At 40.9% G+C, this 24,571-nt stretch overlaps 1 long non-coding RNA gene across 1 annotated transcript in view; it reads right to left on the bottom strand.

Annotated features, from left to right (window-relative positions):
- Positions 1-15,180, bottom strand: part of LOC137649726 (uncharacterized) — a 54,045-nt gene extending 38,865 nt beyond the window's left edge. The window contains exon 1 of the long non-coding RNA XR_011045839.1: positions 15,127-15,180. This is a non-coding gene — a long non-coding RNA (uncharacterized lncRNA). The remainder of the gene's footprint in view (positions 1-15,126) is intronic.
- Positions 15,181-24,571: the final 9,391 nt, after the last annotated feature.

Here is a 24,571-nt window from a genome sequence, read left to right as displayed (position 1 = left end):
TGTAGGAGCAGGATTCGTTATCGGTGTCTGATGCTAGCTTTAAGACATTATTCATAAACCATGAGACCTTTTGCGGACGAATAGAAGGTCTAAGCCTAGCACAGGCTTTTGGAATGGATGAAAAATATGGATCTGCTAGGTTAATATTGAAGCCGACATGAAAAATCTTTTTCAGGGCTGATTTAATTGTAGTGATGGTACTAGCGGCTAGGCCCTTGTCAAATAGGGACCTAAAAAACGAAATGGCCAAGTTAGGGGTCATTCGGGTATCGTCTGAATTCTTTAGAAATTCTGCTAGTTTCTTAACAGCCGAATCATATTGCCTAAGTGTTGAGTCCCTCTTGTTTGATTCGATAAAGAGGACATTTTTCGGGTCGATGTTTGCATCCTTGTGGGCTGCAAATTTCATGAAATCCACAAAGTTAGGGTTTGTGCTATCCTTAAGGAATCTGACAGAGTCTGTGTTTGGACTACTTGTGCCAGCTTGGGGTATGGGATCCGGAAGGGGCGAAGTTTCAACTCTAGAAGGAGAGGAAACCAATTGCTCTTTGGCCAGTTTGGGGCCACCAAAGCTACTGCTCCTTTGAATGAGCGCAGTTTGGGTAAATCTTTCATCAGAAGATTCACCGGAGGGAATAGGTAAATCTTCTTCCAATGGTTCCAGTCCAGGGCTAATGCGTCCATGGCATAAGCCTGAGGGTCCAGGTTCGGGGCCACATAGCAAGGAAGCTTGTGGTTGAGTTGTGTCACAAACAAGTCTACCTGGAGACCCGGAACCAGCCTGGATATCCACCGGAATGAATTCATGTCTAGGGACCATTCTGATTCCAGTGGTTTGGTCCTGGATAGGGCGTCCGCTATAACGTTCTGGACTCCTGCCAGGTGAGTTGCTGACAGGAACCAGTTCTTTTCGGTTGCCAAGGTGAAAATCATTACCAGGATCTGATTCAGGTTGGGAGATTTTGATCCGCCTCTGTTTATGCAGTGGACTACTGCTGTGCTGTCTGAGACTATCCTGATATGAGTTGTCTTTGAAGGGGATAGCCGTTTTATGGTTAGGAATACCGCCATGGCCTCCAACACGTTTATGTGGAACTGTTTCATAGTGGGGGACCAGGAGCCCTGAAACATCTGGTGTTGAGAGTAGCCCCCCCAACCACTGAGAGACGCGTCTGTGTGAATCGTCACTCGGGGAGGGGGAAACTGCAGAGGAACCAATTTGGATAGGTTCTCTGGTTTTGACCATGGCCGGAGTCTTCTTATCAATACCGAGGGGATCGTTGATTTTTTGTCTCTTAGGCGAGTTGTTGCTTTCTTCCTCCAAACTCGGTTGATGTCCTTGAGTTTGGCTTTTAGTAAGAGGTCTGTTACTGAGGCGAATTGAAGTAAGCCGAGAACCCTTTCTAAGGCTCTTCTTGACACCTGTTTGTTTTTAATGAACCGTTTTGTCTTTGACGCTATCTCTTTGACCTTTTTGGGGGGAAGAGATAGTTTGTGATTTGAGAGGTCCCAGTGAATGCCTAGCCATTCGAATTGGCTTGCTGGTTGTAGGCGTGATTTCCGCAAGTTGACTTGAAATCCCAGTTTGTGTAGGAACTGAACCACCTTGGTTGTAGCCTTGTGGCATTCCTGAACTGTCTGTGCCCAAATGAGCCAGTTGTCCAAATAAGCTATCAGCATAATTCCCTGGCTCCTGAGCTGTTCTAACACCGTCTCCCCCAACTTCGTAAATATTCTGGGGGCGATGTTGAGGCCGAAGGGCATCACTTTGAACGCGTAGGATTTCTTGCCTAGGCGGAAGCCGAGGTAGGGGGAGAAGTTTCTTGCTACCGGAACGTTGGTAAGATCGATAGAGGTGGTGACGGCCCCACGGGGAAGTAAGGTCCGCACCTGAGAGACAGTCAGCATACGGAACCTGTCGCAAAGAATGTAAGAATTCAATTTTGACAGGTCCAGAACTACTCTCAAGACGTTCGAATTCTTTTTAGGGACCGTGAACAGGCGTCCTTGAAATTTCAATGTTCGCACTCTCTTTATGGCTTTCTTCTTTAGTAGGCCTTTCGTGTACTCCTCTAGGATTGGAGTGGGCTTCTGGAAGGTCACTGTCGGGGGTGAGGAACCCTGTGACCACTTCCAGCCCAGACCTTTGGAGACTATACTGTGGGCCCAAGGACTGAAGGTCCATTGGTTTCGAAACCGGTATAGTCTCCCTCCTACCTGATCCGTCTCATTGGTTGGGGTTAAATTTCGCCCCTCTTCCTCCTCGGGAACCTCTGGCTCTAGGTCCGCCTCGTTGACGGAACTGACCTCTAGCCCTGTTGCTTCCGGGCTGCCTAGGGTATCCTCGAAAGGACCCTGAGGCTTCGAAAGCTTGATTAAAAGCAGGGGAGGTCATCCATGTGGCCATAGAAGCAGGTTGGGTACCTTGAGGGGCCGGAACAAACACGATCTGTTGCGGAGGGGCGGCCTTGGAGGTAGACAGAGTTGAAGACTGTGGACCAGGAGATTGGCGATGCTGGCCACGAACGGTTTTATATGGGGCGTAGGATTTCAGTTTCTTCTTAGAGAAAGGTTGCCTCATAACTGGCTCAAACTTTCGTTTGTTAGAGAGGCCCCATCTGACTTGAAGGTTTTGGTTAGCCCTCGCACCGTCTTGGAGGACTTTATCCACATCAACTCAGAGGATACCAGAGAGTTGAGTGACCTTGCTAGCCTGTTTCTTGACTCAAACTCCGTTTTCAGCAAGTGATCCGGGAGCTTGGGGAGTTTCTCTGAAAAGAGGGAGGAGGCGCAGTCCGGGTCAAGTTTACCCACAGTAAACGTTGACGAGGCATCTTGCCAAAAATCGCTTGGGCCTGGCACAAGGAGAGAGGTGGGGTCCGTCTCCTTAAGGGTTGGCATAGGGATGCCGTCCTTGATGGCTTGGACGGTCAACTCCGCTACTTTGTTAGTAAGAGGAGCCGGGATAGTCGGAGGTGTCATAAAAATGGTGTAATATCCTTTGTGGGGGGTCAACTTAGAGTTAACGCATCCCCATTCCGAGAGTGTACGAGCCCAGACAGCTTGGGCTTGTTCCTTAGTAAATATCACTGTCTCCTTTGGCACTTTGTCCATTCGGACGAGGGCATGTTCCTTCAGGCGAACAAACCCATTGAAAGGAAACTGGAGGTCAGGGGGTAGAACTCCAGGTCTTCCAAAGGGCGGGTACCCAAGCCTTCCAGAGTCAGGGTGCCGTCCAAGTAAGGAGCATGTCTAGCAAACCGCCAAGGGTTGTTCTTATCGAATGGCGGTAGCTTTGAGGTGTCAGGGCCTACGGGCGGAGCTGGTTGAGATCCAGAACGGAGAAGACTAGGCACCATGTCTTTGAGCTCTGTCAATACAGCAGAGTGCTACTCCAATTTTGACTCCATCATGTCTTGTACCATAGACATGGTTACAAGGGGGTCCGAGGAGCTACCCGCAGCTGAAGCCTTGGCTTTAGCGGACTTACCCCTCTGTCCTTTAAAAGGAGGAGGGGTTTTTGACATCACTGGGATGTCGGGAGCTAAGGAAGGTCCGGGGACCGGTGACATGGTTGGAGGCGAAGCCGGATTAATGGGTTTGGGTTTTTGTTTTTTAAATGGCTTAACCTTGGGGCAGACCGACAAGGAACCTTCCCAAGGGGAAGCCGAAGGCTTGTCAAAGCCGAGGAAGGAAGAGGCAGAGGAAGGAGTAGGAGAAATAAAAGAGTCTGCCGGGTTCTCCAAACCACTTACCTGCTCATCCATCGGTTCGATGTGAATGTCTAAAGCGGAGACGTCGCCAGAAAGTTGGTGTTCCTCTTCCGAGGGCAATGCCGCTCTGATAACGTCGATCAGGGGAGTAGCCAGTTCAGTAAGTACGGCGGCCGAGGGAGATCCAGGGAAAAGCCAGGAGGCCATGTCCCCGTCCAGCAGGTAAGGGCAGCCTTGAGGGGCGTTCCTCCCAAATCCTGAGACCCAGGTCCGGAGGCTGGATCTGGCCGTCTTGAGGGAATCCTCGTCAGCCTGAAAGAGGAGGGTAACATTAGAACGAACTAGAAAGGCACGGAGCAAAAACAGACAAGTTAAAATCAATTTATAAATAATTGAACTCGTCTACAAACGAAGAAATCTCAAAACAACAATAACAGTATGAATGGTACCAGTGAGAAATCTTACCTCATCATTGAGGAGAAGGGATGAGAGCTCATAGCAGAGCGAGCAAGACTCCGGGAACCAGACCATATACGGGGTCTGGCCTGCTTCCCGGGCGACGGAGATCGCACAGTGGGCATGAGACCGGCAGACGTCATGGCCCACCGGATCCGTAAAGGTCGCCGAACAACCCTTGGAGGAACAGCGAACTTTCTGTAATATAAAGAATCATATAAGTACAAGAACTCCCGGAGGCTCTAACTTAACCTAAAGGTTAGGTAATATGCTTAACAGTAAGAGCTAAGGTTAAAAGGGGGTTCTATATGATGTGTATTAATGGGTTCGTGAATATAAAGGGAGCCGGAGCTCCACTGTAATTACGGTATCGAGAATAGGATATGTTTAGAAAAGGGGATACTCCGTAGTGCGCCGGAGTGCCTTATGTGTGAATTCACGAGGAACCGGAGCTCCTAAGTAATTACTGTAATATACATTGAAATTAGGCGTAGTGGCAAAGATGGAAAGCTCCGTAGTGCGTCGGAGTTCCGAGGGGGGGGGGATATGGCCCTTGATATAAAAAGGATCTCCGGATAAGATCTCTGGTAGGGAGCGGAGAATAGAGGTTTGTCGTGTAACGGGCCGTAGCCGGAGTCAAAGTGCTGAGGGCCATCGAGGGGAGGGATTCCCAGTCGAAGGGAAGCACCGGAGTAATAGGAAAGTAATGTGTTCCCAGCTCAAGTACGTTAGCGGAAAACTATGATGGAGTTCCGGAATAGTGGGGTCCAGACCCAATGCCCAGGCCGGAGCGGGGAATAGGGTGGGACTAAGAGGGAGGGGGAACAACGTGGCAGCTCGAGAGCAGGCCAAGCTAACCTAGAATAGAGACTCTAACACGACAGGGCCTATGTAAAAATTAATCACTAGCCTATTAGAAAGAACAAAGTAACCTGGTAAATAATTATAAATAAATGAACTTGTCTATCAACGAAAAAGAATAATCCCAGAAGGGGAGAGATAGAGAGGAGGAGAACCAGAATCTGTGAGGAAAATATTCCGAAACAGTAATGAAACAGAAAACGGGAAACTCCAGCCTCTCACACTCGAAGGTTACTAAGCTCGATCTAGAATGAACACGAACCCAATAAAATCACGTAACACATCTGTCCGTAAAGTACAAAATAAATTTGCAACGAAGAATAGCGAAAGGGGAAAATGGACACTCTGAACGGATGAAATTATGAAGAAAAAACTCGTAAAGAGCTAACACCAACCCTCTGGGTAGGGAACCAAACTATAATAAAACCCCGAACGCTATTCTCCGTTAACGCAAGAAACGGACTTGGAAGCGACTCATAAGTACTTTAAAGTAAAAACAGAGGTTCTAAATGAATGGCACAGGGCCAATAATCTAACATAAGATTAAAAAGAACCTAGCATGACATAAAATACTCGAAGGCATGTAAACAAGCGATAACAATGGCCGCGTAGGACGCGGGGCGGCATCAAGCCGAACGCACTAAAACACACGCAATATGTAAATAAGGCGTACAAGCCCGGGTCAAAAATAATGCCAAAACAATCTATGGTATTTAACATTGGTGCAGGTGGAAGGAGAGCTTCAGGCATGGCGAAGAAATCCAAATAACAAAGCAAAAAGAGCGCACAAAAACAAAGGCAGCGTCGCAACACAAGTCCAAAAAGAAGGATGTGTAGATGGCGCTCGTCGGGCGTCGGTGGAGTGGATCAGGTTGGTTTGGTTAGTGCCGCTGTATCAGCTCTTCCCTTATTGGTGAAGGAATTATCTAAACGGTAGACGACCTTTGAATAGTGGTTTTCACACGCCCTATCTTTATACACGACGCCCTTAGGGTGCTCGTGCGAGGGTAGTAACCTCTGCATTCCATGCTTTAACTTTCTCTGGTATATTTGGAAGTATTTATATCAGAAAAGTGACAAGAAGGACCTTTTCACTGGGCGTCACAGGTCGACCCAGAAAATGAATTATACCTGGAACATGTACAGAAATTATTTTTCCCTTTTGAAAGGGAAGAAATGATGAGTGCACTGAAGGAAAGTTTTTAATAAAATTTCTGTTCATAATTCCTGTACCTGTTATATTCTATCAACACTGTGTACTACGTGCACATGGCACTAGTGCTATTCCACACCTGAGATTTTGAACAGAGTTAGTGTCACCATGGTAACACTTATTTAAAAGGGGATCACACTAAAAGTGCTGACACCCTCTCCCTTTAATTGACAGAGTCCCAATCAATTAACTGTTCATCGCAGAATTAGACGACAGATTTTAATACACTACCTGCCGCCATCACATAATGCTTCAGTTCATGGACCTGCTTAGCATAGTGTTTGTAGAACACCCTGGATGATTTCCATCCAGTATATGAGCGAAGAAGCTCAAAGTCCATATACTGAAAAAAGTTAATTGATACAGCAATTTTTCTCGGATCATGACCTGCGGGTGTACTCTCAGGATCTTCTCTGCGAATAATGTAGGTGAGCTTCGCCCTCAGTTGTTTTAGGGATAAGTTTGATCCAGAGGTTTCTCCTTTAAAGAGCTGTCCTCCCCTGAAGTCTGAAGTTCTATGAAGATAGACCTTTAGTCACTCTACAAGACATAGAGAGACATCTTCCTTCAGAGGGCAGATTCTCCAGGGACACCACCTCTTAGTGGGTAGTTCATTCTTAGCGAGAAAGGTTGGATCAAGAAAGAGTTTCAGTTTTCCCGCTTCTGTGATTGATTGATTTAAAGTTTTCAGGCATCCTGACATCTGAGGTCATTGACGCCGGGCGCTTCTGTGAACTGAATGTGGCCCTCATCTCTAGATAGGGCCACCATTTCACTAACTCTAGCCCCGGAGGCTATAGTGAACAGCAAAATAACCTTTTGGGTTAGATCCTTGAGGGAACAATCTTCATTGTTCACAGATGAGGCATAATGTAGGACCTTGTCCAAAGACCATGAGATGGGCTTTGGCGGTGCTGCAGGCCTAAGCCTTGCATATGCCTTCGGAATCTTATTAAAGATTTCATTCGCCAGATCCACTTGAAAGGCATATAGAAGAAGTCTAGTCAAGGCTGACTTGCATGTAGTTATCATGTTGGCCGCCAGACCTTGATTATGAAGGTGGACAAAGAAGGACAGACAGAAGTTCATTGAATTTCTTTCGGTCCTTTTGATTTTACAAAAGCAACCCACTTTTTCCAAGATGACTCATATTGTCTTCTAGTTGACTTAGACTTGTATTCTTCTAAGAATTCTATATTGCCTTCTGAGATCCCAAATCTTTTCCTAACCGCTAGGGCAAGAAAATCATGAAATGAAGGGTTTGGGCTCTGTGATAAATCGAAGGCAATTAACTTCTGAACCTTCTGAGATAGTCCTGGGTTCAGAACTAGGGCCAGCCTCAGCTTCAGTTCCTTCACTAAAGGGAAAAGATTGCTCTTGGGCTACTTGGGAGCCAACAGAGCCACTCCTCCCTGGAAGGATCTCAGCACGTTGAGGACCTTCAGCAGGAGATTGGATGGGATGAACGGGAATTCCTAAGTCCATCCCCTCTACACTAGAGACATGATGTCTGTTATCTCCACTAGAGGATCCTCGTATGGGGCTACATATCGAGGTAGTATCTTGATGACGCTCGTGACGAAGATATCGATCTGCAGCTCGGGGACTTGTTCCCATCTGAGAGAGAATAGGTCTGCGTCCGTGGACCATTCTAACTCTATCGGCTTGAGCCCGAATAGAGCATCCGCTGTCACCTTGTGGATCAGTTATACATTCCTTTAGGTAAGGGATGGCTAACATCACCTAAATTAGATGAGACGCTCTTTAGCCTCGTCGGGTTCGACATCTCATTATCGCTTCGATTACCCAGATCAGCCTGAGGAGGTCTGATCTGCGTGGAGAGAGTTTCCCCACCCATGACAGGGCCAACATGGCCTACAGGCTTTTGGCCTTTAACCATTGTTAGGGAAGCGAATAAGGAAAGACCGATATCGGTCCTTTTAGATCTCTTCGAGCGTTTGATGCGTATCTTCTCCAGACTCTTAATGCATCTTTCAGCTGTGCTTTTAGCACTGGGTCTGTCATTATCGCGAGCTGGAGAGAGTTCAGAACTCCTCCCTGTTAGCGTCTTGGAGAGAATCGAGACTTCTTGAAGCTTATCTTGCATCCCCGATGTTCCGGGAACCGGATCACTCCCTTGGATGCTCATAGACAAGCCACTTCGGGTGCTGCCCACCCCAGCCTTTCGTCCAGGTATGTTGTTGCCTGAATCATTTCTAGGCCTGGTTTTTGCTTGACTGTGTCTGCTAATCCCGTGAAGATACTGTACTTAGGACTGTGTCTAGTCCGACAAGTATCTTGCCTAGGATATACGTTGTCTTCTGTAACTTGGATCCTAGGTAGGAGGGGAGGAGGTGACTGACTGGAAGTTGCCAACAGGCATCTTTCAGGTTTGACACCCCTCATTGAAATAAGGTCCTTATGTTTAGATGGGTTAACATTCTGAACTTGCTGTTTTATTTGAACTTGTTGATTGGCGTCAAGTTCAGAATGACTCTGAATTTTCTTGAGTCCTCCTCGTGAACCTCAAACAGCCTTCCCTGGAATTCGATGGACTGTACTTTCCTTACCACCTGTATGCTCTAGAGCTCTAAGGTATACTCTTCCAGGAGGGTTTTGGAATGTAGGAAGAGTTGAGGAAATGATGGTGGAGGTATGTCTACTTCCCGTCCTAGTCCCATCTTGATTAGGCCTTGGACCCAAGGATCGAAGGTCCAGCGATCCTGAAGGAACCTCCCTCCTACCAGAAGAGTCTGTTTGTTTCGCATGATCAGAAGGTTTACATATCCGACCGCTTGCCTGTGGCACCGCAGTCATTGTGACTGTGGGATGTTGTTGAACATCCCGAGGAAAACTACTAGACTTTTCCGTCTTCCTTTTAGGTTGGGGACCCACGACTGCGGAAGACTTTCTCTTTGAAAGCATGCCCCACTTTTGGAGAAGCCTTATGTTCTCCGTGGTGGCCTCCTTAATACTCTTTCTATCTCGTTTGGAAAGAGGTCTCTACCCCAGATGTCGGAAGATATTAGCTTCCTAGTTTCGTGTTTCACTGTCGCGGCAGCGAATACAAACTCTCTACAGGCTCTTCTAGCCTTCATAAAGGCATAAAGGTCTTTTACTAAGGTGGCCATATGCATTTTGGCCAAGACCATGAGCATGTCTGGGGTAGTTTGGTGGGTTGAACACAACTCTATGCAGTTCTGTAAGGATAGGGAGGCTGCAAGTCTATACTTTGTTTCTTGTTCGTTATACAAAAGAAACTCCAGTAGTTTAGGGAGATTCCCACCAAACTGTCTACTAGCAACATCCGCATCTAGTCTTCCTATTGAGAAGGTTAAGTGGAGTTCCTTCCAATCCTTCTTCTGCCTGGGAAAGGCTAGTGACGGAAGCTTGCACTTCTCAAGTGCAGGGCAAGGTCTACCTGCTTCCACTGCCTTAGCAACAAATTCAAATGCTTTCCACATAAAGGGGAATGATAATGAAGCAGGAGCTAGAAAGGAAGGGTGTTTGTTACTTGGTGTGAATACTTTCGACACCGAGTAACCCGCCTTCCTCAGGCTGTTTGACAAAATAGCCTGTGCCTTATCATGGTCGGGAACCATGACTTCCTTAAGTTCCGTATCTTTTCTTGACATTGGTTCATGTCTCAGACGAATGAAGCAATTAGGGAAAGCGTCAAAGCTTGGCCAAAATTGGATTTTGTCCAAAGGAACAGCACCCATCTTCTCCGAGATGTAGAGTTTGCCGTTTAAAATTGGCATAAGCTCCGCAAACCTCCAGGGATTGGTTTTGGAGCATGTCAGAAGGTCTTGGTCTATGGGTCGTTTGTATGACCCCTTTTCATCTTGTATGCGAAGGTTTTCTATCAAACCTTTCATTTGGGCCCATAATTGGTCCATTCCATCTAATGGAGGGGTAGGGCGTACAGATGTCGATGTCAATGGCTCTAGAGCCGGCACAGATGGTTCCAAGACGACCTTCTCCCCCTCTTCCAGTTAAGGGACGAGACAGAAAACCCTAGGCTAGTCATGCCTGAATTAAAACTCAAGGCACGACCCACTAGGGTTGTAGCCTAAGGCTACAATCAGAGGGAAGAGAGATTACCCTTAAATCTCCATTAGAGATGAGAATTGGTTATATAATAATTCTAGGAGATATCAATCGCTGATGAATTGATAACCAATACAAGAGGGTAACCGGGGAAATGTCGAAAGTATATGTTGCCTAGGTTAGGTTACCCAGGCAAGGCGAGATCTCGGTTACCTATATCACTGAAACTCTGACATATACGATCGACACAGAAAAAGGAAAATTATGCATATAAATACTGTATATTTACATCTTTACAAGTATCAAATGCCTAAATAGCTTCCATAATTAAATCATTAATGCTATTTCAACCGGGAATGTCGTTCTACTAACTAATAACACATGCGCAGCGAACGACAGCGCCCATGGCACCTCCGGTAACAGGCCTAGCTCCTAATCAAAATAAATTACTCTAATTTCACTGTGAGATAGGAACTAAAATACGCATATTGTAAAGATTCAATACTCAACTTTCCAGAGGTGAAAGAAGCTGGGGATAGCATAATAATAATCCTGAAAATCAATCGAAAATGTCAGATCAACAGGGAACACCACCGTGCGAATTCGCTACAAAATTAGGAATGTCCGCCATATTGGATTGTCAGCCTGATTGGATATGGCGCTGTTGTGATACTCAATAGTAGTAGGGGAACTAGGGTAACCTTGATACGGCTCCCCTTCTAATTCTGCCACTTTCCCCCTCGAAGCGTAAATGCTATTCGGGGTGCAGATTGCTATGTGGCGTGTCAAGAATACGTCCCCTGATATTATGCGATATCCTTGAGAGAAATTTAAGGATATTCGCGCCAGAAGTTAGAATTCTGGAGACCTAAAGGTAAATTCTCTGGGAATATCACTATAGTACATATATCCCTTAGGAAGCTACTCTTAGGAACCTTCCATCAGGACGACATGGCTTGACCCCAAAAATATTTTTAAAATCCTCATTTTTGCTAATAAATCAAAAAGTTTTTGATCAAATGATGGAATTTTTATATGATGAAAGTATTATATATGTCTAAAACATATATAGAAATGGTGTATTTTGAATAATTAGAGAAAAATCGAGGACATAGCGAACGGTCCCCTTCAGTAGTTGTAAAGGAAATTTGCACTCTCCCCTATCGGCATAATGAGAGTATACTTCCAGATGGTCAACTTTATACCCTACCAGAAGGACAGCATCAAAATAGATATAGAGGCACAGGTGTAAGCTGAACCTGCCTGTTAGGACCGAGACCAAGAAACTATGGAATTATCCTCCCCGTAGCTCACTCACAGTGGTAGGTTTAGGGAAGTCCTCCACTTTCGGGATGTATTCTGCCAGCTTATGCATACCAGAACATCACACCAGATGACCAAGCTACTTAACCTCAGCTTGAACCCAAGAACACTTCCTGAGTTTTATCTCGAGTCCATGTGTAATAGTCAGATATTACATGTTTAAAACACATGACGTAATACGTCATTGTGGAAGAAGAAGCTAGCGTGAGATTTGCTGTAGTCAGACAAGATCATAACAGGACGCGTTTTGCATCTCTCAGCAATGTAACATTTTTATGAAGCATAAACACAAATGCATACCGTGTGAAAGAGTTGTGTCGCCACCGGATGCAGGTGTCTTCCTAGACTAATGTAAAGTTTACATATTGTGTTTAAATGCTGAGATAACTAAATATACGATATCTGTGATATCGATATTTTAGGGAGTTCTTATCTATACTTCACCTGGAATGGTCATCCGACCAAACCAGCTATACTCCTGTGATGGAGATGTTAACACTGTTGTTTTTAAAGAATAAACCATTTTAAAGTTAACATGATTTACTTTACTTCAAGACTCAACATCCCAAACAACACATACTCAATGTGTGTTAATAACAGTAGCACACTAATAAATGGTGGCAGCGATAAAACTCTAAGAATCAGAGATAGATCTTCAAGAAATCAACAATAAAACTCTAAGAATTAGAGAAAGATCTTCAAGAAATCAACAATAAAACTCTAAAAACCAGAGAGAGATCTTCAAGAAATCAACAGTAATGAATCTACAATTTAGACTAAGTATCATAGTCCATCGAAGAAGCAAACATTTAATGAATGTTATACATACAAACTGATGAACTGGATCTTCAATCAACATCCTAGGAAACCCAAGGACTGACGTTCAACGCTTACAAAACATATCCAGGAAGCACTACATTCAACGGAAATTGGACCGAAACATTCACCCAAACATCAAGAGAGAGAGAGGAAATCGGACCGAATACATTCACCCAAACATCAAGAGAGAGAGAGGATATGACGACATCACACAAAACCATATAAAGCTAAGTACAATTTTCTTATTCATTTCAGTTTGAGCAGTGAAGTGTAGTTATCACGAGTCGTTAGTCGATTATTACCGGGGTGAGTAGTTTGCTAATCTTTTATTTTCCTTTCATTAAAGGAAACTGTGTTCAACTCCGAATTCTCATCTAGAATTTTTTCTCTCTTTGTGCTAATTCCGTTTTCTTTCAGAAATTTTCGGGAAATATCTTAGTGTTCCGTTTTCTTTCAGAAATTCTCGGGAAATATCTTTGTGTTCAGTTTCTTTCAGAAATTCTCGGGAAATATCTTGGGATTAGTAGCATTGTTTTGGGGAATTTTGTTATAATCTTTATCATTGGGTGCTTATGCGTTTACGCAGTGGACGTCTGTATTCATATAGATATTTTGATAGAATTGCAAGGGGTCGAAGAGATAGGAAAAGAAATACAGTAGTCATGACGCCCCCTGTGAGCCCCATCCCTGGACCTAGTGGCGTATGACAGATTAATCCTCTCCTGATTGTGATGCTTGTAAATGCCAGGTCTGCAATCCTTCCTTTTCAGGGTCGGGTTAATGGGTTCTTGCCTCAAAATGTGGAGTCATGGATTTCATCCGTCGATGCCCATTTACATGCCAGACTAATCGTATACCCTTTTGTACAATTACAAGAAGCTAAAAGTTTTATAGATTTTTCCAAGGGGGATGCGAGTGCGTATTTAAGAGGTGTTTCATTTCAAGAAGCAGTTACCTGGGATGATTTCAAAGTTAGGTTACGCGCGGTCCATGGGGGTGAAGAAGCCTTGGATGTAGTATTAACGTTAAGAAATACACTTAATCAAGCCACTAAGACTCGGCTTAATGTTATTGAGAGAGCAGCTCTCATAGCTGATAGGCTTAATGAATATCAGGATATTTTAGGTAATTCCACTTGGATTACTAGAGATAACATCTCCGTGAAAGATTTTTTTACGATTAATGTATTTAACTTGCATGACACTTATGTTGCCTGAAGCTTTAGTGCGGTGTTTTGATAAAAAGTTAACGCCTGCAAGTACGGAATTGGATGTATATAAACAGATAAAGAAACACATGAATAAGTGTCCTGACCTTGATCCCGTGTTAACTCAAGTTTTTGCAAAGAATGAAACAAAGCCACAACAAGTAAATGTAGTTAATAATGGTCAAGTTGCGGGAATGACGTGTTATAATTGCAAACGTCAAGGTCACTTGATCGCGGACTGCAGAACGAAATTCTGTTCGTTACATAATAGTTCGACTCATTCATATAGTCCGTGCTACTCGCGTAAGACACAACAGAATCCAAGAAATACACAGTCAGTTCCATATGGAAATAAAAAGAAAAATCCTCATTTTAATGATAAGAAGAAACAGCCAAACGTCAATGTAGTTCAGAATCCGAAACAAACAAACACTTCTTCGAATAACGCTGAGCCTGGGTCGTCAAACCAGACCTTGCAAGGTCAGACTAATTTTCAGAATGTGCAGAGCAAAGCAAATACCACATAATTAACTCCAGTGGGGAAGAGAGTGATGTTGGGTCAAGGTCATTCATGTCAACATCAGTAGTATTGAATAATCAATTTAATGTTTTATCAGATCATTGTGAGGCAATAGATTTTCCTATGAAACACACGGCCGAATTAAGTAAAACAGTGCATGCTCCCGTAGATTTGCAACGAATTCATACAATAATAAGCCAAAATGAGTTACGACCAACATTATATGCTGTAAATTTAGAACACAAATCCTTTATGTTATTTTTTGACTCTTGTAGTCCACGTAATATCATGGATTTGAGGACACATCATTTGTTGTTTTCCAACTTTCCGATGGAAAAATCCGGAGTGAGACTCTCGGGTATAGGAAATAATGAATTAAATGTAATAGGCATAACTAATGTTCAATTCAAGGTCGGTAAGCGGACGTTTGCCGATACATTTGTTGTTGTACAAAACATTGATATGTATCCAGCTGTAATTATAGGATACCCATCTATGGGAAATCAAAACATTATCTTAGCCCCTGCCAAGCACGGCGTGTATATCAAAGGAAAATTCTATAAGTCTTCTAATACCTTAAAATCAGTTTTGGATAAAAAGGAGAAGATAAATGTAACCGTAACGTACGTTGAAGAACCAATAACTTGTCTCACTAATAAAGAAATAATATACGCGACCCAGCAGAATTCTCGTTCACCCGTAATATCATCTTGCACGCAATCTATCGAGCAAAACGTACCTTCGAATTTAATAGTGCAAATAAAGAAAACATTACCGGGATCTGAAATATTAATAGTTCCGACACTTTGAAAACTAACGGATTGTCTGTCACACAAGCTATTTATACAGTAGGCTCACATCAACAATGTAATATTGAAATCTGTAATCATTTAAATAACACTTTAGTAATTCACAAAAATCAACATATCTTGGATGTAGAAGTTTATAAACATCGTATTCTTACCGTTGCTGAAATCAATCACGCTTAATCAGTTGCGGATGAATCCCTTTTGCAATCTATTAAAAATATAATCAATAAAGACATTCAAGACAAAGAAATTCAGCAGAAAATTTTTGGACTACTGTAACTAAATATCATGATGTTTTTTCTACTACGGATGGATCCTTAGGAAAAACAGATGTGATCGAGCATCAAATAAGGTTAAAGGACAAGCAGAAAATTATCTATGTACCCTCGTACAGACTCCCTATGAAATTCCAGAATGAAATAAATGATGAAGTAGGTAAAATGCTAGAAGAAGGAGTCATTAGGAAATCAAACACCCTTATAATTTTCCATTAATAGTTGTACCGAAAAAAGATCGAACATGGCGTATCTGCGTAGACTTCCGTCGTCTAAACGAGGAGACGATCCCTGATCGATTCCCAGTGCCATGTACTGACGATATTTTATCTTTGTTAGGTCAGAATAAATATTTTACCAGTTTGGACTTACTTAAAGGTTTTCACCAGATATCATTAGAAGAAGATAGTATCCCATACACAGCAAGGGGACACTATGAATTTTTACGGATGCCTTTTGGTTTACGTTGTGCTCCCATAACATTTACAAGAATGATTAACATAGTGTTTGGAGACTTGTTAGGGGATATATTGCATGCCTATATGGACGACCTTGTAATCTTTTCCAACACCTTAGAAGAACATCTACGTAAATTAGAACTAGTACTACAGAGATTAAGACAACATAACTTAAGGGTAAAGATTAATAAGTGTGAATTTTTCAAAACAGAATTAATATATTTGGGTTTCATGGTGTCAAGCCAAGGTCTTAAAGTAGTCCATGATGAGGTGTCGGCTATTCGTAATTTTCCCATACCTACTAATGTCAAGGGAATACAGCAATTTCTGGGTAGTAGTGGATATTACAGGCGTTTTATACGCAACTATTCAATAATAGCCGCTCCTTTAACTGATCTTACGAAGAAGGGCGTAGATTTCATATGGTCTGAGCATCATCAGCAGGCGTTTAATTCCTTGAAAGATGAATTGTGTAGTTCTCCTATCTTAAAATTTCCTGACTTCGGTAAGGAATTCTTCATTGCAACAGATGCCTCAGACTTAGGAGTAGGAGGGGTATTGCTTCAGCAATATGATAAACAATTTTTCCCGATAACTTTTTATTCTCGAAAACTGAGAACTTCCGAAAGTAAGTATGCAGTACGTAATAGACAAGGAAGGACTAGCTATTGTTAATTCAGTAATGCATTTTAAGTTCATAATATACGATTATCCCGTTAAGGTTCTTACTGACCATAAACCACTAACCGAGTTCTTTAAAGGCTTCAACCACAGCCCTAAACGAACTCGGTGGCATTTGATCATTCAAGACTTTGGCACGAGAATCGGGTATTTACCTGGGAAAGCAAATATCATTGCGGATGCATTATCACTCAACCCCGTGTCATCTTGTACGGAGCCTTTAGCTGAATTAATAGATATATCAACATCCATGCCTATTGTTAAAACGATATCTGAACAAGAAGATTTAGGCTGGAGCGCTGAATTATTAAAGACTGAGCAAAGAAAAGATCAGAAATTAGAACACAATTATAAATGCTTTGAAAGGCTATCATAAGGAAAAGGGATATATAAAGTATAAGCAGCAGAATTATATAATCAAAGATAATATTCTGTGTAGGACCGTGACAAGGAAAACCCGCAATACACCACATGTAACTAACGACCAGGTAGTGGTACCAATCTCGCTTATTTCCACTGTCATGAATTGGTTGCATGCAGATCCATTACATGGACACCCGGGGTTCTCATTAATGTCACAGAAAGCCAAATCATTGTTTTATTGGCATACAATGCTTACAGATATAAAAAAACACATAGCTAATTGTCGCACATGTCAGGAAAACAAAGGGCATACGAAAACACCTGTCAGCCTAGGGGCTTATCCCGTGCCCAATCAACCCTTTGAAAGAATACATTTAGATTTGTTAACAGGATTTTACGAGTCAGACAGAGGAAATAAGCACCTCTTAGTAATTGTAGATGCTTTAACTCGATATACAGAACTAATAGCGCTTAAAACTAAAACTGCGATTGAATGCGCTAGGAAGTTTTACGAGTGTTACATTTGTAAACATGGAATTCCACACATGATAATCTCAGACTCGGGTGGAGAATTTAAGAATCACTTTCTTACCTCATTGTGTGAATTCCTTAGCATAAAGAAAATAAATACCATGATATATCACCCAGAGTCGAATGGGCTAGTGGAAAGAGCAAATAGGAAGGTTTTAAATATATTAAGAGTAACACTAAGGGGATCAGACCCCAACTGGGATATTGCAATACCTGCGGTACTGAGTACTCCGAATCATTCATATCATATATCAATTAAAATGTCACCGCATGAAGCATTGTATGGTACCCCAGTTAGAACGCCTTTCCATGTATTAACGCCTACAACTAATCTATCAAATCCTTTAAAAGAATGTATAAATGCAAGCAAAAGCCGTTTTGATATCCTTCGAAAGAATTTAGAAGAATCACAAATCATAATGAAAAGGAATCATGATAAAATAGAAAAGCCAACTAAAACATATACCGTGGGTGATAATGTATACATACAGGTAAATGTACGTAAAGGACTCAATTATAAACTAACACCTAAGTTTGAAGGCCCATTTAACATTTTGGAAACATTAACGTCCAATAGGTTTAGAGTTCAAAACATATCCCAACCCACTGATGAGAGAATAATACCATTGGCTCACATAAGAAATTAAAAATAAAAAAAAAAAAAGAGAGGGAAAGAAGTGAGGGAAAGATTTTTATTTGTATGTTAAAAATTTTCTTCTTAATACAAGAGTAATTACATATATTTTTCTCGTTACAGGTTTCCAAGATGAATTTTTTGTTGTTGGGAGTGATATTGTTCGCTCAGACATTTTTCTCGTGTGGGATGAGCTCTAAAACTAAAAGTATAGATTTTAAATATGGCACTATAGTTGAAAGACAAGAAGACGTTTTTATTACATCAAGCAACGTAGTTGTAGAAGTGCATATGCAAGCAATTTTTCTTCCAGAGAATGATGTCACTAGCTTAAAAAGTTTCAAGGTTTGCTGTCTCATTAGATGAGTTGCATAGAAGACATTTTCATTTGCCTACAGAGAGTTCGCTTGGATCGACACTAAAAGTTGCAGAGATGCTATCTGATGACTTGCAAAATAAGACTTACGAGACAGAATCTTTGGCTCGTGACCTTTTGATGTGGACTGTAGGACACGAACATAAAGAGAGGCGTAACGCGTTTGTTTTTGCTGCACTAAACATCTTTGGGTCTATTGCAAGTTTAGGTTTAAGAATTTCCAATCGTCTTAAGATTAGTAATCAAAATAAGAAAATTGAGTTCTTGACTCATGAAGATGAATTGATTATGTCAGAACTAAGGAATCAGTTAGCTTCAATCAATCAAATTATGGATTTAGTAAATGAACATTCAAGTAATATCAGTCAGATTATGGAAGTACAGGATTTGTTGGCAACGTTAACGTATTATGATTCAAAAATAGATCACATACATAACAGAATTGCACATTTCATTGAGAAATCAAAAGATTATGTAGAGGCTATCACGTTAGCAACTAAAGGTGTACTGTCGCCCCATTTGTTGCCTATAAAACACTTAAAGTTAGTTCTGGAGAACGGACAGGAGAAACTAGGCTATGTTCCTTTGTTAGAAGCACGTAGGTTAGAATTTTATTACAGCCTAATTACAGTAAGCGTTGAAAATAACAAGATTATAATTACAATACCCTTTGATTCTTCTGATGCCTGGCAATCTTACAGGATATCAACATTTCCGACTTTCATGACGAATCACTCAAATCCAGTAATATCCAGTTTGACAGGACACGTATTGATTTCCCCAGACAAGAAAACATATACGGTCATTAAAGACTTAAATCAATTAACTCACTGTTCAGACGCAATGGATATAAAAATATGTACAGCTGACTCATTTGAATTCCATAAAAACTTAATGGATTCATGAGAGGTATAGTGCTAGGCGGTGCTCTCTCCCATACAAGTGAAAATTGTCTGGATAAGCTTTATCCCTTTGACAATAATGAGTTCAATTGCAGACTGAACAACGGCTCGTGGATACGATACGACAAGGACGACTTCAATGTATCATGCCCGGACGGATCCACGTCCTATTCTCAAATCTTCGTTGCAGCAGATGGTTGTATCGGGACATCCCCTAATTCCATGGTGAGAGGGATCAGGACCATCATCAGAGAACGAGCCTACTTCGCGAACTTCACGTGGTCGACTACAATGCCATCACTACCTCTCCCATACAACAAAAAGGTAGCCAAGCGGTTGAAGAAATGGACCGAGATGGACCACCTGTCACAGACTTATAAAGAATTTCTTCACTCCATACTACTAGCAGGAACAGTTGTGACGGTGATGATATCTATCGCCGTTAACATCCTTGTTTGGTGTAGGTTAAGGAACAGTTTGCAGCTCAAACGGAATGTTTTGCCATGTCCAGACAAAACTTTTTATTTAATTCAATTTAAAGCCGTTTGAAAGTGGCCACTTCATTCGCTCAAAGGAGTAAAATTGTCTTGGAAACGAATTATGTACGAAAAGCAGTTAGTACGCTAGAAATATGTAATTGAAGAGACTATAGAACATTTGCATTTTTTAAAATACATTTAAAAAACATTTAAAAAATAAATCATTTTTTTTTCTCTCGGCATTTAATAAAATATATAAGCCGGAATGTTAAAAGAAAAGAGAAAAAAAAAATTAAAAAAACAGAATCCATGGGCATCTAATAAAATATATAAGCCCTATATATATATATATATATATATATATATATATATATATATATATATATATATATATATATATATATATATATATATATATATATATATATATATATATATATATATATATATATATATATATATATATATATATGTACGAAACCGTGGTACGTGTACGTACCAGGAATTCGTGTTTGTGCACTAAAATTGAATCTTTACCAAGGTAACAAATATTTTTATTAATTACCGTATTGTGTTAATCTATGTTTCTGACAAAGGTAATAATTATTCTTTAACAAGTTACCGAATCATATGTATATCAGTATTTTTTTTGGTACCATATAATCATTTGCTAGCAATGTACCATATCTGTGATCTGTATCTATCATGCATTTTTTTCTTTGCTTTGGTAATATCTTTTCATATGCATTATTATTGTTATTTTTTTTTAATATGCCTATTTGAACATTCGTCCTCATATGCTTATGGCTAAAGTTAAACAAAGAATAATACATATATCCAGTCACACTCCTAGTAAACATATTTTGGCGTGTTGTTAAATTTAGAAAAAAAAAAATTGAGATAGCTGGCCGAGCTGATGTAATAGTCAGATATTACATGTTTAAAACACATGACGTAATACGTCATTGTGGAAGAAGAAGCTAGCGTGAGATTTGCTGTAGTCAGACAAGATCATAACAGGACGCGTTTTGCATCTCTCAGCAATGTAACATTTTTATGAAGCATAAACACAAATGCATACCGTGTGAAAGAGTTGTGTCGCCACCGGATGCAGGTGTCTTCCTAGACTAATGTAAAGTTTACATATTGTGTTTAAATGCTGAGATAACTAAATATACGATATCTGTGATATCGATATTTTAGGGAGTTCTTATCTACACTTCACCTGGAATGGTCATCCGACCAAATCAGCTATACTCCTGTGATGGAGATGTTAACACTGTTGTTTTTAAAGAATAAACCATTTTAAAGTTAACATGATTGACTTTACTTCAAGACTCAACATGCCAAACAACACATACTCAATGTGTGTTAATAACAGTAGCACACAAATACATGCTTCTGGAGAGCAGCCAAAACTCGTTTTACCATTTTCAGGTGTTCCTGGAAAGAAGCCCCAAAGATCAAGATGTCATCAATGTAGACAGTCAACTTGGCTTTCGGAAACTCTTGGAAAATACCCTGCATTTCTCTCTGGAAAACTGCAGGTACATTCTATAATCCAAACAATAAGCATCTGAACTGCCAGTGTCCAAAGGCAGTAGAGAGTCGTGTAATCTTTACTGTCCTTCATCCAATGGTATTATTATTATTATTATTATTAATCCAAGCTACAACCATAGTTGGAAAAGCAAGATGCTATAAGCCCAGGGGCTCCAACAGGGAAAAAATATCCCAGTGAGGAAAAGAAATAAGGAAGCAAATAAATAAAGAGAACAAATAAACAATAAATCATTCTAAAAAAGGAACAACGTCAAAACAGACATGTCATATATAAACTATTAACAACATCAAAAACAAATATGTCATAAATAAACTATAAAAAGACTTATGTCCGCCTGGTCAATATAAAAGCATTTGCTCCAACTTTGAACTTTTGAAGTTCTACTGATTCAACTACCCGATTAGGAAGATCATTCCACAACTTGGTCACAGCTGGAATTAAACTTCTAGAGTAGCGTAGTATTGAGCCTTATGATGGAGAAGGCCTGGCTATTAGAATTAACTGCCTGCCTAGTATTACGAACAGGATAGAATTGTCCAGGGAGATCTGAATGTAAAGGATGGTTAGAGTTATGAAAAATCTTATGCAACATGCATAATGAACTAATTGAACGACGGTGCCAGAGATTAATATCTAGATCAGGAATAAGAAATTTAATAGACAGTAAGTTTCTGTCCAACAAATTAAGATGAGAATCAGCAGCTGAAGACCAGACAGGAGAACAATACTCAAAACAAGGTAGAATGAAAGAATTAAAACACTTCTTCAGAATAGATTGATCACCGAAAATCTTGAGACTTTCTCAATAAGCCTATTTTTTGTGCAATTGAAGAAGACACAGACCTTATATGTTTCTCAAAAGTAAATTTGCTGTCGAAAATCACACCTAAAATTTCGAAAGAGTCATACAAATTTAAAGAAACATTATCAATACTGAGATCCGGATGTTGAGGAGCCACCGTCCTTGACCTACTTACAATCATACTTTGAGTTTTGTTAGGATTCAACTTCATACCCCATAATTTGCACCATGCACTAATTTTAGCTAGATCTCTATTAAGGGATTCACCAACCCCAGATCTACATTCAGGGGATGGAATTGATGCAAAGAGAGTAGCATCATCTGCATATGCAACAAGCTTGTTTTCTAGGCCAAACCACATGTCATGTGTATATAGTATGAAAAGTAATGGGCCAAGAACACTACCCTGTGGAACACCGGATATCACATTTCTATACTCACTATGGTGCGCATCAACAACAACTCTTTGAGATCTATTACTTAAAAAATCAATAATAATGCTAAGAAACGACCCACCCACTCCCAACTGTTTCAGTTTGAAAACAAGGGCCTCATGATTAACACGGTCAAAGGCAGCACTAAAATCAAGGCCAATCATATGAACTTCCTGACCACAATCAAGGGATTTCTGTACAGCATTGGAGATTGTAAGAAGGGCATCACATGCTCCAAGGCCTTTACGAAAACCAAATTGCAAACTAGGGAGTAGATGATTACCTTCAGCAAACCTATTAAGACGTTTTGCCAGAAGACATTCAAAAACTTTAGATAATATGGGAGTTATTGAAATTGGGCGGTAATCAGTGGGACTTGAGCTACCACAAACACATTTACATAGAGGAGTAACATTACCAATTCTCCAACAAGTGCTAAAAGCTCCTCTTCTTGCTAACTTGCGCAAAATAACAGATAACTTTGGAGCTAAGAAATCTGATGTCTTTATAAAAAAAAAAACAAAGGAAAAATACCATTTGGGTCTACACCTCCATGAACCAAGTCAATGGTTATAAAATATGACTCCTTGTATCCCAAATAAAGAATCGGCCATGTTTGGCATGGGGAATTTATCAAAGACTATCACCCTATTCAGTCTACGGTAGCCCACACAGAACCGTATACTGTTGTCCTTTTTTCAGACAGGAACATTGGATGAAGACCAAGGAGACATGCTGGGTTCAATAATACCCAGTTCATGCAACTCCTTGCACTGTTTCTTGATGGCGTAAGCAACAGGTTTAGCAAACCGTTGAACCCTCTGATAAATGGGTGCCTTGTCATACAGGTGGATGCGTATTGGCATGCTTGAGCACTCTCCCACATCATCGTCACCCGTACTGATGACTGGAAGATGATGTCGAAGCATCAGACAAAAAAGGTCCTTCTGAGATTGATTGATTGATTGATTTAAGGTTTTCAGGCATCCTGACATCTAAGGTCATTGACCCCAATATCATTTAGTTTATATATGCAAAAAATTAAAGAATATTCAATTAAAACCATAAAAGTTGAATGTCATTATAAAAGTTAGATAGTTTTCAGAAGACCTGCTTCTGAAATAAATCTAAAAATGCCACTTGCATAGTAGGACACATCATGTCCAAGAATCTTGGCAAGGATGAACCTGCCACCCTCACCTCAAGCCTCAGACAAGTATCTATTCCTTAAGTTATTATAATTGGGGCATTCCGTCAACAAATGCCTCACTGTTAGAGGTACTAAACAGTCTTCACAATACGGTTGGTGTTGGCCCTTCAGCAGAAACTTGTGTGTCAGCCGAGTGTGGCCAATACGGAGACAACAAAGAGAAGTCTCCCATTTTCGGGGCATTATGTTATACCTCCAAGGAGATATGGCATTTGTTATTTCTCTCATTTTATTGCCATCTAGACTATCCCAGTGCGGTTGCCAATTATTACAAAGCAATTTCTTGATGTTAGGTAGGAAATCGTTACACGGAATGGGATATCTTCTTGGCAGCAACTCGGATGCAGTATTCTTTGCCAGTGAATCTGCCTTCTCATTCCCAGACACACCTACATGTGCTGGAACCCAACAAAATCTAACTGTTATACCTCTCCATCCAATAATAAAAAGCCATTTTAAAATCTTTAAAACTAGAGGGTTGCTGGAATTAAAAACTTCTAAAGCTTGAAGGACACTCTTTGCATCACTAAAAATTGTAAAATCACCCTCCTTTTCCAACGCTATTTTCTCAATAGCGGTTAATATGCCATACAATTCGGCAGTAAATATGGAAGCTGTTAGAGGAAGTGCACCTCTACAATTAAAATCAATACATGTATTCCAAATCCAACGCCAGCATTAGATTTGGAGCCATCAGTATATATAAAAGTCGATCTTCTATGTTCTTCAACATGTTCCATAAAAAGAGACCTGGCTTCTAGGTCAGTCATATTCTTCTTAACTCCAATAAAGTATTTACAAAAAGATATCTCTGGTAATTTCCATGGAGGCGTTGATGATACCTTGAATGGAAGTACCTTTCTTCTAATTATATTCAGACTGTTTAGTAAT

The sequence above is a fragment of the Palaemon carinicauda genome, chromosome 11, assembly GCF_036898095.1.
Source record: "Palaemon carinicauda isolate YSFRI2023 chromosome 11, ASM3689809v2, whole genome shotgun sequence".
Classification (NCBI taxonomy): Eukaryota; Metazoa; Arthropoda; class Malacostraca; order Decapoda; family Palaemonidae; genus Palaemon; species Palaemon carinicauda.
The sequence above is the reverse complement of the archived record's forward strand: the minus strand, read 5'-3'. Positions and strand labels throughout refer to the sequence as shown.